The following is a 14,636-nucleotide window of genomic DNA, read 5'->3' as shown; positions in this document are numbered from 1 at the left end:
GAATTAAACTGAATTGAATTGAAAGAGCTTTATTATTACACATTGCGCAGCAAGGTGGCATCACTTATGTAACCTGATCTGCCCTGAGGAGAGAAAATATTCTTTTCAGTGTGGCTGCATTCATTTTAATACAGCTGGCAATTCAGACAGCCTTAAAAATGGCCTAATTTACTTCAGAAAGATACATAAGCAGCTGGGTGTTGCTCCATCTTCTGATTCTTCCTGGTGAATCTTAAGATAGAAAGCACTAACGAATGCAGGGGATTCAAGTGGCTGAGGAAGAAAGGATATCGAAAATACTTGTTTTTTTTAAATCGGTCAGAAAATTTGACAGCAGTTTCGGGAAAAAAAGAAAATGTTTCAACCTACCTCCCAAAAAGAAATCAGTGTTCACCACTTAGCCATTGTGAATGGTCATCTCACACTCACCAGAGGTATATTTTCTTCTTCTGCTCCATTGACATAACTTCACTGGATGCATGGCTGGAATTTGGTTTAAATGTGTAAATGCTCTCACTTTATGGGTCTCATGTCATAAAGGATTACAGAATACAATCGAGGCTGACCATATGGTTTAGTATAAAAGGGATGGATGTTGTGGTGTTAGAGCTGTCATATTTCTTATGACATATTATATCCTTCAGGTGGAGGTAAACAACATATTTGAAGAGAGTTTAAAGCTCTCTCAGGCTATTTTCTTCGCAGAGGATTGACCATCAGAAAATGTGTCTTGTTTTCTCAATCCAAAATAAAACTTCTCTGACTGAGGCTGCACACTTGCTTACGTAATAATCTATAATTCATCAGTGATTCATTTTTGTTGACCCAGATTCTGTACAATGCTCAGAATCCCTCTTAATACTAAGCATTTGATCATGGCTTTGCGCCTCCAGTCATTTCTATGAAATAAGAAGAGTTATGCTCTGAAAAGCAAGTGGGGGACACAATAAAAATTACAGCTAGGCTATTTAGCATTGAAACATCAATGTACTTTTTTTTGCCCCATGCAGACATTGAACAGAAATTAGAATGTTTTCTTTAAAAGGTTATGAATATTGGGAAAATTGGAACACTCAAGACTGAGATCAATCTATTTTTGTTCAGTATATGTATCAAGGGGTTTACAGCAAAACATGGTTAAATGGAATTGAATTACAGATCATCAATAAGCAAATCGAATGGCAAAATAAATTTAAGAGGCTGAATATCCTACTATTCTTCCTAGCTTTCACAATATTAATAAATACCATGATCACAAGGTATTTAGACTGCTTTATTGAATTGAATTGAATTGAATTTATTGTCACGTGTATCAAGGCACAATGAAAAGCTTTGTCTTGTGAGCAATACAGGCAGATCACAGAGTTAAGTAGCATAGATAAGTACATAATAGGCAAATAGCGGCAAAAACAAAAACACAGGCACAGGCAAATGTTAAGAGTTTGTGGGTCCATTCACTACCCTGACAACAGTAGGGTAGAAACTGTTTCAAAACCAGGTGCGGGTGTTCAGGCTTCTGTATCTTCTCCCTGATAGTAGATGGGTGGGATGATCTTTGAGAATGCTGGTGGCCTTTACTTGACAGTAGGTGGATTCTATAGATGGAAGGTTGGCCTTTGTGATTATCCAGGCTCAGTTCACCACTCTCTGCAATAGTCTCTGATCTTGAATGGTACAGTTGCCATACCAGGTAGTGATACATCCAGGCAGAATGCTCTCGATGGCGTACCTATAAATATTGGCAAGGGTATTCGCCATCATTCCAAATCTTCTCAGCTGCCTGAGGAAGAAGAGACATTGTTGGACCTTTGTAACCTGTGTGCCCACATGAAGAGTCCAACAGAGCTTGTTGTGGATGACCACTCCCAGGAGCTTGACACTCTTCACTTGTTCCACCTCTGTGCTGTTGATGGGTAGAGGGGCATGAGTAACATCCAGCCGAAAGGCAATAATGAGTTGCTTGGTTTTGCTGACATTGAGAGCTAGATTGTTCTCAGTGCGCCATTTTTCACGTCTTCCACCTCCTATCTGTATCTCCCTATTTTCAGTTAGTTTTCCTGTTTGCTTTCCAAGAATCTTAAATAGAATTTAATTAAACCTCCTGAAAATCCAAGTCAACTATATCTACTCAATTTTTCTCAAAAAAACAATTTAGCTTGCCTCTGAAAGAATTCCAGGAGATTTGTGAAGCATGACTTGTTTTATCAAAATGCATGTTGACAGTTATGTTCATTGTTGCTTTGCTGATAAAAGTTGATGCCAATCTACTTGGTAGTTCCCAAGTCAAGCTTAATTTCTTTGTTAAAAAGTAAAATAATATTTTTGGTGGGGCCCCATTCAAATTTATTTCATATATTTGTAGAAAAAAATGTTTAATCACAAAATGGTTACAGAGGGAGACAATACCTCACATTGTGTGTATGTGAGCTCTTCATGAGAGCAGCTCAGTCCATCTTATCCCCATCATCCAGCAATATTTCTTTTCAGATAATCGTCCAATTCCTGACTGGGATGGCATGGTGGCTCAGTGATTAGCACTGCTGCCTCACAGTGCCAGGTACTCAGGCTCGATTCCAGCCCTTGGGTGACTGTGTGTGCAGTTTGTACATTCTCCCCATATCTGCATTGCTTTCCTTTTGGTGCTCCAGTTTCCTCCCACAGTCCAAAGATGTGTCCAAAGGTAGATTGGCCATGCTAAATAGCCCATAGAGCCCAGAGATGTGCAGACTATGTAGGTCAACCATGGGAGATCAGTTACAAGTTAGGGTAGGTGGCTGTGAGTGGACTTCTTTTCGGAGGGTTGGTGTGGACTCGATGGGCCAAATGGCCTGCTTCCACACTGTCGAGATTCTATGATTCTTTTGAAAGTCCTAATTGTGGAAATTTGAAACACTAAAGTTATGAGAGTTTGGTAGGATGCTTGTGGCTTGTCTGACTTAGGGAATGGATTTTGAGTTTTGACTGTATTTAAATTTGTGCTGCTTATAGCTTAGTACTTAGGTCTGGGATGATTGGATGCAGTGTTTGTTAGTATTTTGCTGCAGGATTTGCACATATCTATGGACATATATAAAATACAGTAGATTCTTGAATAATTAAAAGACTGAATAATCACAATAACTGAGTCTTTGAGAGTGGAGTACCAGAGAAGATGCAGTTGGAGTATGTTAACACTGGGTCAATCAATGTGAAAACAGTTGTGAGACTTTTTCTGGAGAACTGAAACAGGAAAGAGGAGGGGAAAATGCCATGAATTTGCGTACTGGAAGAATTGCAAGCAGGCAAGAGTAGTCTAAGAAGTATGCTAGAATCTGACAGCAGTGGGAGAGGGGGTCACAGATTTCTGGAAGAAGAACAGAAGGTTTCGAATTTGATTGAGAGGTAACTCTAAGTGTGGAATGCAAGGGGGCTCATAGCCTATAGGAATGGAGGAGCAGAGGAACTTGGGGATATATTTTCACAGACTATCAAAGGTGGCATGATAAGTGGAGAGAGCAGTAAATAAAGCATCCAGCATTTCCAGCCTTATGTGTAGGACCAAAGAGTATAATAGCAAGGACGTGATGTTGAACTCTACAAAACACTTGTTAGACATTAACTGGAATGCTGTGTACAGTTGTGGGAATCATATTATAGAAAAAATGCAGAATGGTTTACTCGAATGGCTCAACATACAAGGAACTTCAGCTCAAAGGATAGATTGAAGAGGTTGGGCCTCTTTTCCCTGGAGAGACAGATCAGAGGAGATGTAATTGAGGTTTTCAAAACCATGAGTGGGCTGGACAGATTAGATATTGGAACTGTCAGTGACTAGTCAGTTCAGACGGTGTCCTCAGCGATCCTACCAGTTACATAAAGTTGTGGGATTGTGTTCAAATAATGACCAAAATCAGTGAGTGGCAAAAATAGCCTCTTTTATTCGGCGATCACAGCATAAATTTGAGGTGGCAATAGAATCCCAAAATACAGTTCTTACAAGAGCACCTTAATACACAGTTCTTACATATATTAAAATCCCATTACTATGCTGTGACATTTTTTATCTATAGTACACAAAGGTTTGAAGGCTTCTGTCCTGGGAGACAGGAGATGGATTAAAACATATGCTAAGTGCTGACTGCTACTTCTGGTGGGAAGGCTGTCTGGACTGCTTGCTTAATTAGTAAGCGTTAGTTCTTTGGTCTTTAAAGTTAGCAAATATTCGTAAAAATTCTAGGCCTATATGCTCTAATTAAGTTAAAAATCACAACACGGCATTAATGAATATAGCGAGCTGGTAAGTGAGTTAATAAAGATAAACTATAACACAATATCTCATAACACAATATCTCACAGCCCCCCTTTTGATTCTACAACCTCTCACAATAGATGAAATAGTTTCCACTTGCAAAATAAACAAGAACAAGAGGGCAAAGATTTAAAGTGTCATAGAGTCATAGAGACCGAAAGCACAGAAAGAGGCTTTTCAGCCCATTGAATCTGTGCCAGTCAGAAACAAGCTCTTCTGAAGAGTTCTGATTTTTAAAAGAAAGGAGAGAATTTGAAGCCACTATTAACTAAACTTGTCAGGGGACTTGTCAGCTTGCTACTGGAATTTTAAGATATTTCTTTGAGGCAGCCAAAACAGCCTTATGGATGTTAGTATGTGGCCTCTGGATTCACCGCTGGGTCCTGCTAAATCATTTAGCATTTAGTTCTTAAACCAACCCCATAGGTTCACGATGGACTGGTGTAAACAATGCTCCTGTCCTGTTGCAGTCTCATCTCAGGGAGTAGGAGGCTTTCAAGGCTCCCCAACATGCTCAACATGGGCCAGTGCCAAAGATTTGGTCTTGTTCGAGCAACAGTAGGATCTGAATGCAGAAGTTCAAGTGGCTGTAAATCTTTGCAACCAAAGCACAACAAGCTGGTGGTACATTGGCTAAAGTGAAAGGAGATGGTGCTGGAAATTGGTCTCTATCTTAAAGAAAATGTATTTGTAGGAATGGATTTTGTGACGTGAGAAAAAGCTTTTTCACACAATGAGTTGCTAGAATATGGAATGCACTGCCTGGAAATGTTGTGGGAGCAGGTTGAAATGAGGCATTCAAGAGGGCAGTGGGTGGTAATAGCATGCAGGAGTATGGCAAAATGGCAGGAGATGGTAGAACCAGTGCAGGCACAATGGGTAACTTCTGCACTGTAATAATTCTGTGAGTTTGTGAGGAACTGGAGAAGTGATCCTGGTTTATTTACAGGTGCATTTTCTGGAGGGTTCCAGCAGTGGTAGTTTTGAGGACGATAACCATTAGAAAATAGAATTAGATCCATGCTGGCTGCTTTAGAAATTTCAGTTGCTTTCCCCCCCTATTTTTGAGTTCTGCTCACATTTAGGAAACAAAACTAATTTGCAGAAAATGCAAAATATTCCCTTAAAGGTGAGTACTGGAAGATGAACAGACACTGATTTGAACATGAGAAGCAAATAGAAACTGGATAAAGGATGGGGAAGCAAAAATACAGGGGTTGGATCAAGAAGCGCAAAAGGTGGGAATAGCAGCACCACAGGGAAGTGTAGTAAAGGTACTGGAGAAGGATGAGAAACACAGTGAGTGAGGCTCTTGGGATGTCAGAGAAGTGCCAACAGGGAACATATACTCCTTCTACTGCAGTAATCAAGTCTAATTTTGCAGATGCCCTAGTTGTCTGCTCACATAATTGCGTTGAGCGAAGCTCATTGTTTGTTTCCATTACACAATTTTTACACTCACAGTGTCCTAAGAGTTGTTTCTGATTCGTCCTCTTCACCCCGTTCAGAGATTTAAAAAAAATATATGATTTCCAACGCCCTCATTTAACGCTTTAAACAGTTTTCAATCTGCTAATTTTCAGCAGATGCTAAAGTAACATTATTTATTATGTTGTTGTCTCTGTAACTATGAATTTTTATCCATGTTGCTTTTGCCAATTTTCTACAAAAATCAACTAAAGCTTAGTATCCAATGCTATCAAGCAATCATTCTGCCAACTATGTACTTGATGCCCATTGGCATCAAATGCTCCTCAGCAAGCCAGCTTGTCAACTTGATATTGACTGGCACAATATCATCATTGTTCTAATCAGTATTTAAACAGTTCATATCCGATCACTTACTGAGAAAGTACTGGCTAGCTGGCAGTGCTTAGTTCACAGTGTTTCTTATGTTGTATATTTTCTTTTGCAACTTGCTGAAATATTTGATTACAACTTCCTTGTACATAGTTTTCACCTTTATGTAATCTAATTCTGTTGATTAAAGTCTCATTGTAAATTAGTTTCTTTCAGCAATACAAAGTTCTGCTGTATACAAAGATATGAGGCAAACTGATGCATAAATAGACATAATATGTTATTCACAGTATATATATTATGTATACATATCATACAGCAACTGACAGAAAGCAAGTGATCTCAAGTTTAAAGTTTAGACAATGGAAAATGCTGAGAAATATTGTATTGATGGAGTTGTGCCTGGTTTGGCAGATCATCAAGGCGATATCATAAATGTTTTGCAGTACCACAGAACCAAGAGTGGAAAATACTCTTCTCTCATACATCAAGCAAACCCTTGTACCAAAGGCTATAAAAATAGAAAGGTTACTCTATGGGGAGCACCTAGAACCACATTTGTGGAGCACTAGTGCATTTCACATTATATACAATTGACTCTATATGAACACTAATCTCAGTCAAACCGAAAACTTCCAATGGACTAAATCATTTCCCATTTCTCAATCAGCCGAGTTTCAATAGTGCAAGGTTTTCCCTCTCGAAAAGGCTTTCAATGAAAAGTCTTCAACTTTGCTAACTATTGGACTGTATATTGCTATACTTATCTGAAGCATTCTCTCATAAAATTAAATCAAACATATTTAAAATATATGAACCCCTCTGGTCTATTTTAAGTTGTTTCTAACAAAATTCAGATAAATGTAACTGATTCCCACCACCTATAATTCTTAACGGATTTCTCATCTTTTCCAAATTCAAAAGAACAATCCCTCTTTTAGGAGAATGGCTCAGAGGGTGTTACTCATTGTCCGGACTACGAAGAGAATCCTGGATTTTATGTAGCTAAATGAGGTAAAATCAGTCAGTCTTGCTAAAAGTGAATGAGTGTTAATTTTAGGTGAAAACCAACTAAGCAGTTCATCTTTGTTCAGTCTCTAGATTTGCATATAGAGAACCATCACTTGGTTGAGGGACTAAGGTCCAGTATAGTTTGTGAAACTTTAAGGAAGGGATATATGCAAAAACGAAAATGCCACAGAATTTAGGATTAAATAAAAACTGCATGTTCCTTCGTGGTCTGGGCTGAAACTCTGAGCTGGACTAATAGCCTCCCAGGAATCCAGATTTGTAAGAAGCCAGTGTGAAATAGAGCTACAATGTTCCCGCTCTGATTATGTGACCTTTGCTTCCTTTGAGTATCACAGCCTTCTGGGGAGGCACAATAGCGGGATTGACCTGATTAGTACATAGGAGAAAAGAACTGTTTGACAGATGTGTGGTGGTGGTGGTGGTGGGGGGGGGGGGGGGGGGGGGGGGGAGGTTAGGGTTAGGGAAGACTTTCTTAAAAGATAGACACTCAACTTAGCCATCTTCAGCTACTTAGTCAAATGCCTTCACTTTAAGTAAGATCTGAACAGGAAATTTGCACTGATTACTTCATCATGTATTTTGCCTTCACATACACTAAGGCCTGGACAACAAGCAGGCTAGGCCTAATAAATGTGAAACAACATATGTGCTGCACAAGTGTCAGGCAATGACCATCTCCAACTAGACAGAATCCAATCATTTCCTTTGTATTCAACAGCATTACCATTGCTGAGTCCTTGACAATCTTTCCTTATGACCACAAGTTTAACTGGACCAGACATTTAAACACTGTGATGATAAAGCAGGTCAGAATCCAGAAATTCTCTGACAAACATCTCATCTCCTGACTCCTCAAAGTCTGTTCACAAGGCACAAATCATGATTTTAATGTATATGTTTTACATTCCTGAAAGACAGCAGCCCCAAAAACAGAAAAGAAACTCAAAACTATGTAGGACAAAGCAGGCCAGGCTAATGGCATTGCATTTTCTACTTCCACTGTTTCTCAGACCATCAATAAAAGTTGCAGCAGTGTGCACTAACTGCAATAAAAACCAAATGAACTGCGGATGCTGGAAATCAGAAACAAAAACAGAAATTGCTGGAAAAGCCCAACACATCTAGCAGCATCTGTGGAGAGAAATCAGAGTTTACAATTTGGGTCAGTGATCCTTCCTCAGATCTCTGGGGAACTCTTCCTCAGCTGTGAGGAAGGGTCACTCGACCCGAAATGTTACGTCTGATTTCTCTCCACAGATGCTGCCAGACCTGCTGAGATTTTCCAGCAATTTCTATTTTTTGCACTAACTACAAGATACATTGAGACAACTTATCCAGGTTCCATCAACAGCATCTTCCAAAGCTGCTAACTTGACCTACCAAGTAGGTACTTGGAGATAATGTCCACTGAAAGTTCCTCTCAAAGTCACCCATCATCCTCCCTCCATCGCTATCACCAAATTAACATCCTGAGACTCTTTCTGAAATCGCATGGTGGGTGCACCTTCACCACATCACTGCAGCAGTTGAGGAAGACAGCTCGTCATGAGGCGTTAGAGATGTGCAATAAGTGCTTGCCAGCAATACTCACACCTTACAAATTAACAAATAAAACGGTGGACACAATTTGGTGGGATCCCAAAATGTAGAACTACTGTCTCATTGGAGTAAGTGATATGAATTTATTTGACACATTTAAGTGGAAATTAAATAGAAAACACAGGGAAAGAGAGTAGACACATATGTTGATTGGGTGAAATTAAGTTAGGTGTGTACAGGCTTACAAAGAACAGAACTAATCTGTTGAATGGCCTTTTCCTGTGCTTGAAATTCAATATGAAAATGGAGAATAATAATCTACATGTGAAGTCTCTGGTAGAACTGCAAATCATGAAAAATACATTAGAAATACATTAGAATATTACAACATAACACCTGCTGCCATAATTGTTAAACACTAACTTAAATAAAAACCAACATCTGAATTTTATAAGTATATTAGTACCAAAAGAAGCGCTCACCCTCAGCAGCCAGACTTTAGCTCACCTGGAATTAACTTGTCTTTTAATCTGCTTCAGATCTACCTCAGTTCACCCACAGGCCTACACTCTCATTGTTGGTCCACCATTGGTATCTGTAATACAATCAAATTAAACAAGTAAGATTGGTTTACATTATTTGAATTCTTTTTAAAAAATATATTACATTTGAACATAGGATTAGAAATCAGTCATTCCACCATTCAATGAGATCATGGCTGATTTAACTCGATGTATGTAAGAGAGAAATCACTGAATGAATGATTGTAGTTACTGAAGCAGAAAATAAAACATTTGACTGTTTTAGTACTAGATAATGCAATTTAAATGAACAGTGCGAAACCTCTTGCTTTTTGCCACAAAAATCTTCTGCTCGTGCTGTGTAGTATTTCTCAGAAAAAAAGCAATGACCTCAGAAGAAGGTCAGAGACATTGATCCGCGAGATACCTCGACGTCTTGTTACAGGTAGAATTTCCTTCATTGTCTCACAAGCTAAAAGACTGCGCAGATATAGAATTCCAAAACTGGAAATGCCTGGTTCTCAGGTTTCAGTATAGTCAAGCATAATAGTAACAAGTATTCTGAGTGAGTGGCAATGTACTGGTGTGCAAAGGTAGAACTCACTAAAATGTGTAGAAAATGGCATGAATGTCTAAAAAGTCACTTTTGTTTTGGTCAGTACAGCTTAACTCTCAGACCCAGAAGGTTAGGAAGGTTGGGCAGTCCATCAAACCACTAGCACACCACTCTTAACCCTTCTACCACCATCCTTCCTGCCATCAAGTACAGCAATAATGTTGTCTGTGTCCATCTTTGTGCCACTGCCAATGACTGTGAAAATTCCAGCAGGGACAATGCTGCAGTACATCACTGGGTAACTGCCAGAACTGAAACCTCAGAATCCGTCGGCACCGAAGTGTTTTACCTCTGAGCCTGGAAGCAAGCAGCGTAAAACATAAACAGGGCAAATCGGAGGACCAATGAAATTCACATGTGGCTGGATCATCATCAATAGGTAGGTAACCTGCATTTTTTCTGTTATATATATCAAGTATATTCAGAACACTTCATGCCATGTTTTCCACCAAAAAGATCATTTAAAATCAGATTTCTGCAACTTTTGTAACCAATGACAATTAAGATACTGGCTTCGTGAATCTGAACTTCTTGTTCTTGAATCAAGTATAAGAAATTCTGACAGTGAATTTGGAAGGAGACTCCTTGCTATTTCTTACTAACTGAAGAGCCTGCAATTATGCTATCAAACAGCTTTGTAGGTTTACAGGTTTCATACTGGGGTGTTGTTCAGGCAAAAACTGGAAAAACCATTTCATAAGTCACTGTAAGTAAGTCTACCATACTGATCACTGAAGATTTAACATCATGCACGTTTGTTCATTAAACCATATGTGGTTTTGGTGAAATAACAATTCAACTTTGATAAGAAATATGCTACATTATAGTTTTTAAACACTGGCAACATGCCTTTACTGGATAATGCTGTTCTTTTAAGTCTGGTAGAAGAGATTTCTCTAAACAAGCAATGAGAGGTTATCCAGCCTCTGAATAAAAAAAAAGGTGATTTTTCAAAGGACTAAAGGGGTGATTTCTCTTTATTATCAGCTCAGTATCAGTGAAAGGCTGATCACATGAAATGTGATCCAGGCAAATGAAAAGTAATAATTACAATAGTCCACTGAACTGGAATTACGCATCAAGTTTCCCTAGTTGCAGTAGGATTATGAAATACTTCACACATTTTTTTGCAGTCTCTAATCAGAGAAAAAGCTGAGTTGTTAAAAGTCTGACCTCTGCTGTCATTTACCAGACCAGGACACCCATTGCACTGGCACACAGCATGAAATAAAATTAAGCTGACAATCTGCAACATTTTGTGAGTTCATTAATTATTCAAATAACAGCACGAGAAAACATTGTATATTATTTGGTCGAATTTTTTAGTTAAAGCTATGTTCAGTAACATGAGGAATGTCAGAGCTAGAACCATGTTAAGGTCACTTCTAAATGAGAAAGTAGGATGGGTTAACTTCAGTTCTGTTCAGTTCTGCAAATTTTACCCACATCAACTTATCCAGCAATGAATATCATGAATTAAATGTTAACCATTGTTTCTTTTATTCTCTTCTGAAAAGATTTTTTAATCCTAACCTCGGGGGTACAATCTGACATCTCTAAAATCACACTAATTACTCTTCTAGATTTTACAGGGTGAATTAAACATTCCCCCTCACTGCCGTGGCAAACATTCATAGGTTGTTATTACAATTAAAAGCAGGATAAACTGCCTTGTACATTATCCTAGTAAATAGACCCAGGGCAAATCTAGTGAGTTACTTGATGAAAAATTAAGTACTTGCAACTACAGGAGTCCTACTTATCTGATAGAAATTTGAAGAAATCACTTCTCATATCCACAGACAAAAACTTTGGCCTGAGATAGCAAGGGTTAGATGATTAACATAGTAAAACATGGGGCTTCCTAAATGGAGTCTGGTACCATGAGCTCTGCCTCTAACAGGTCTTTTCTTCCTTATCCCCTGCTTATGTAGGTCTTCTCCTCTCTCCTTCCCTTCTGACAGTTCTCATTGGAGGTCATGATAATTTACAAGCCTTTAAATGTGGTCTCAATGGGAAAATATTTGTGAAGCACTGTATTAAGGGCTGTTGTCTGCCTCCCTCTTCCTCAAATATAACCATTAGGCTGACACCTATCCTGAGTTTCAGGAAATAAATAACTTGGATTTACATCTGACCTGTTACAAAAGGTCATATCCAAAAGCACTTTCAGGCAGTCACATTTGCAACATAGAAAATTAGATATATAATCTGTGCAGAGTATGGTCTCACAAACCGCAATGTAATAAGGATAAGATGTTCTTTTTTTAATGCTGTTGATTGAGAAATAAATTTTAACCAGTATGGTCATAAGTTTTAGAGATCTTTCAACCCATCAGGTGCACACTGGTCAATAAAAACACCTTTCTATTCTAATCCCATATTCCATCATTTTGCTTATAGCCTTGTATGCCTTAACATTACAAGTGCACAACTAAATACTCCTTAAATGTTATGAGAGTATCAGTCTGGAGTTTGTATTCAAGTCTCTGGATTGGAACTTTCTGAGTAAGATGAGTGCACTACCAATGTAGAAATCCTACAGTGTGGAAGTAGGCTAATCAGCCCATCGGGTCCACACCAACCCTCCAAACAGCAACCTACGCCGACCCACCCCCGTACCCTATCCATACTACCCTGCATTTCCCATGACTAATCCACCTAATCTACACATCCCCAGATACAATGGACAATTTAGCATGACCAGTCCACCTAACCTGCACATCTTTGGGCTGTGGGAGGAAACCGGAGTTCCCAGAGAGAACCATGCAGACACATGGAGAATACACAAACTCCACGCAGTCACCCAAGGGTGAAATCAAATCCAGGTCCCTTGCGCTGTCAGATAGCAGTGTGAACCACTGAACCACCGTGCTGCCCAGATTTATAGCTAACGGAAAAGCTGAAGTAGAAGTGTAGTAAGCTTTTGTTAAACTTCTAAAATATATCAGTGACATAATTGTGGAGGGAATCACTCCATTCCTTGGTTCATTTACATATCTATCCTACATTTTGGGGCCTTTATATGGCCTTGCGTAGTATTAATGTCAATTGGCAAGAATTCTGTTGCGCCTCATAGGGGTACAATGTCCAGATGTCCTGAAGAAGAACAAAGCAACAATGCCCCTTTGGTATGGGCAATGCTCTGAGCAGAAGACTTGTGTGCTTAGGATAGAAAACACAATAATCCGTTGTTGTCTTCAAGTTCTCACACTTCTGCGGGAGATTCATCCTCACCCTATATTCTGCAATTGCATTTTTTTTTGCAAAACTCTTGAGTATTTTCTTTCAGAGCCTGTCCATGTTAAGTACAAAATTGCCTACATAGCAACTTGCAGTTTGATAAGCTCTCTTTCTTTCTAATGCTCCCTCTCCTTTCCAAGCATTCTCCAAGCTTTGTCAAAAAAGAAAAAAAAAACTGACACAAATTCATTGTTTTAGTGTCACCTACCATTTAGCAGAAAGCTCATTTATGAGTATTGTGGCAGCATTTAGCTCACCATCCAACCTAAGAGTTAATTTAAATTTAAAACACTTCTGAAACATATTTAATCATACTGGATGCAGAGATTAGAAGCAACTCACACGAAATAATGAGGAGCACTCTTCAGTGAAGTAAAACAAAAACACACAATTATAAAAACAGACTTGGCTTGAAGTAATTTAAAATGCAAGGCAAATGATTGACTGCAGGAACTGATTAATATTTCCATTTATGAGCAGAACTTAACTTACTCAAGGAATTATTAAGCCTATCATTTACCTAATCATTTGTCATCCTGTATTTGGACACTATATTAAGAACAGCTATTGAAATGCAAATTTATAAACACATATGAGAGAAAGGCTACTATACTATGGCTTTTGTTTGCATAGCAAAAGCGCATACACAAGGAACTACAAAATCATGAGTTGTCAAATATATGTTCTTCTACAAAATTAGAATGTTGTCTTTGCTTCATTAGATTTTTTACTTTGGGGCGATACTCTTCCACTTCCCTTTGCACCTTCTCTCACAGGAACGGTTAACCTGTCCTCTGGCTTCTGCTGGTACTTCAGTGGAGGAAAGAAAGGGGAAAAATGTTGCAAACATACAGCATCTTTCATAGTCTCAGGACATCTCAAAGCGCTCTGCAGCCAGTTGCGCATCTTTGAAATTCTACCGTTGTTCCAATGCAAGAAGCAACACGTACAATTTGCACACAGTTCCCACAAACAATGAAAAAGACTTGCAGTTATATAGAACCTTTCATAACCCCTGATCCATCACAAAGTGCTTTACAGCTGATTAAATGTTTTTGAAGCTATTGCAACACAGCAGGTAAATAAATGATCAGATCATCGTGTTTATGGGAGTATTCAGGGATGAGTAATTCCAGAAAAATGGGAAGAGATTATCTTTCCTTTGACAAATAATGTGATGGGACAGTTGACATTCAGAAGAACAGCACTTTAGATCATGCAGCATTCCATCAGTAGAGCAATGTAGTATTAAATTTGATTATTTGCTCAAAAGGAGTTCTGACTGGACTTGATTAGATTAGATTCCCTACAATATGGAAACAGGCCCTTTGGCCCAACAAGTCCACACCGACCCTCTGAAGAGCAACCCACCCAGACCCATTCCCCTACATTCACCCCTAACACTACAGGCAATTTAGCATGGCCAATTCACCTGACCTGCACATCTCTGGATTGTGGGAGGAAACCGGAGCACCCAGAGGAAACCCATGCAGCCACGGGCAGAATGTGCAAACTCCACACAGACAGTCGCCCAAGGCAGGAATCGAACCCGGCGCAGTGAGGCAGCGGTGCTGACCACTGAGCCACCGTGCCACCC

The 14,636-nt window shown here is 39.1% G+C and overlaps 1 protein-coding gene across 6 annotated transcripts in view; it reads right to left on the bottom strand.

The window, feature by feature from the left end:
- Window positions 1-14,636, bottom strand: part of tenm2a (teneurin transmembrane protein 2a) — a 2,790,214-nt gene that overhangs the window by 1,007,143 nt on the left and 1,768,435 nt on the right. For all 6 annotated transcript variants that reach the window (XM_072590496.1, XM_072590497.1, XM_072590504.1 and 3 more), the window contains one exon: window positions 9,167-9,254. The gene's annotated coding sequence lies outside the window, so the exon portion shown is untranslated. The remainder of the gene's footprint in view (window positions 1-9,166; window positions 9,255-14,636) is intronic.

The sequence above is a fragment of the Chiloscyllium punctatum genome, chromosome 20 (genome assembly GCF_047496795.1).
Source record: "Chiloscyllium punctatum isolate Juve2018m chromosome 20, sChiPun1.3, whole genome shotgun sequence".
NCBI lineage: Eukaryota > Metazoa > Chordata > Chondrichthyes > Orectolobiformes > Hemiscylliidae > Chiloscyllium > Chiloscyllium punctatum.
The sequence above is the reverse complement of the archived record's forward strand: the minus strand, read 5'-3'. Positions and strand labels throughout refer to the sequence as shown.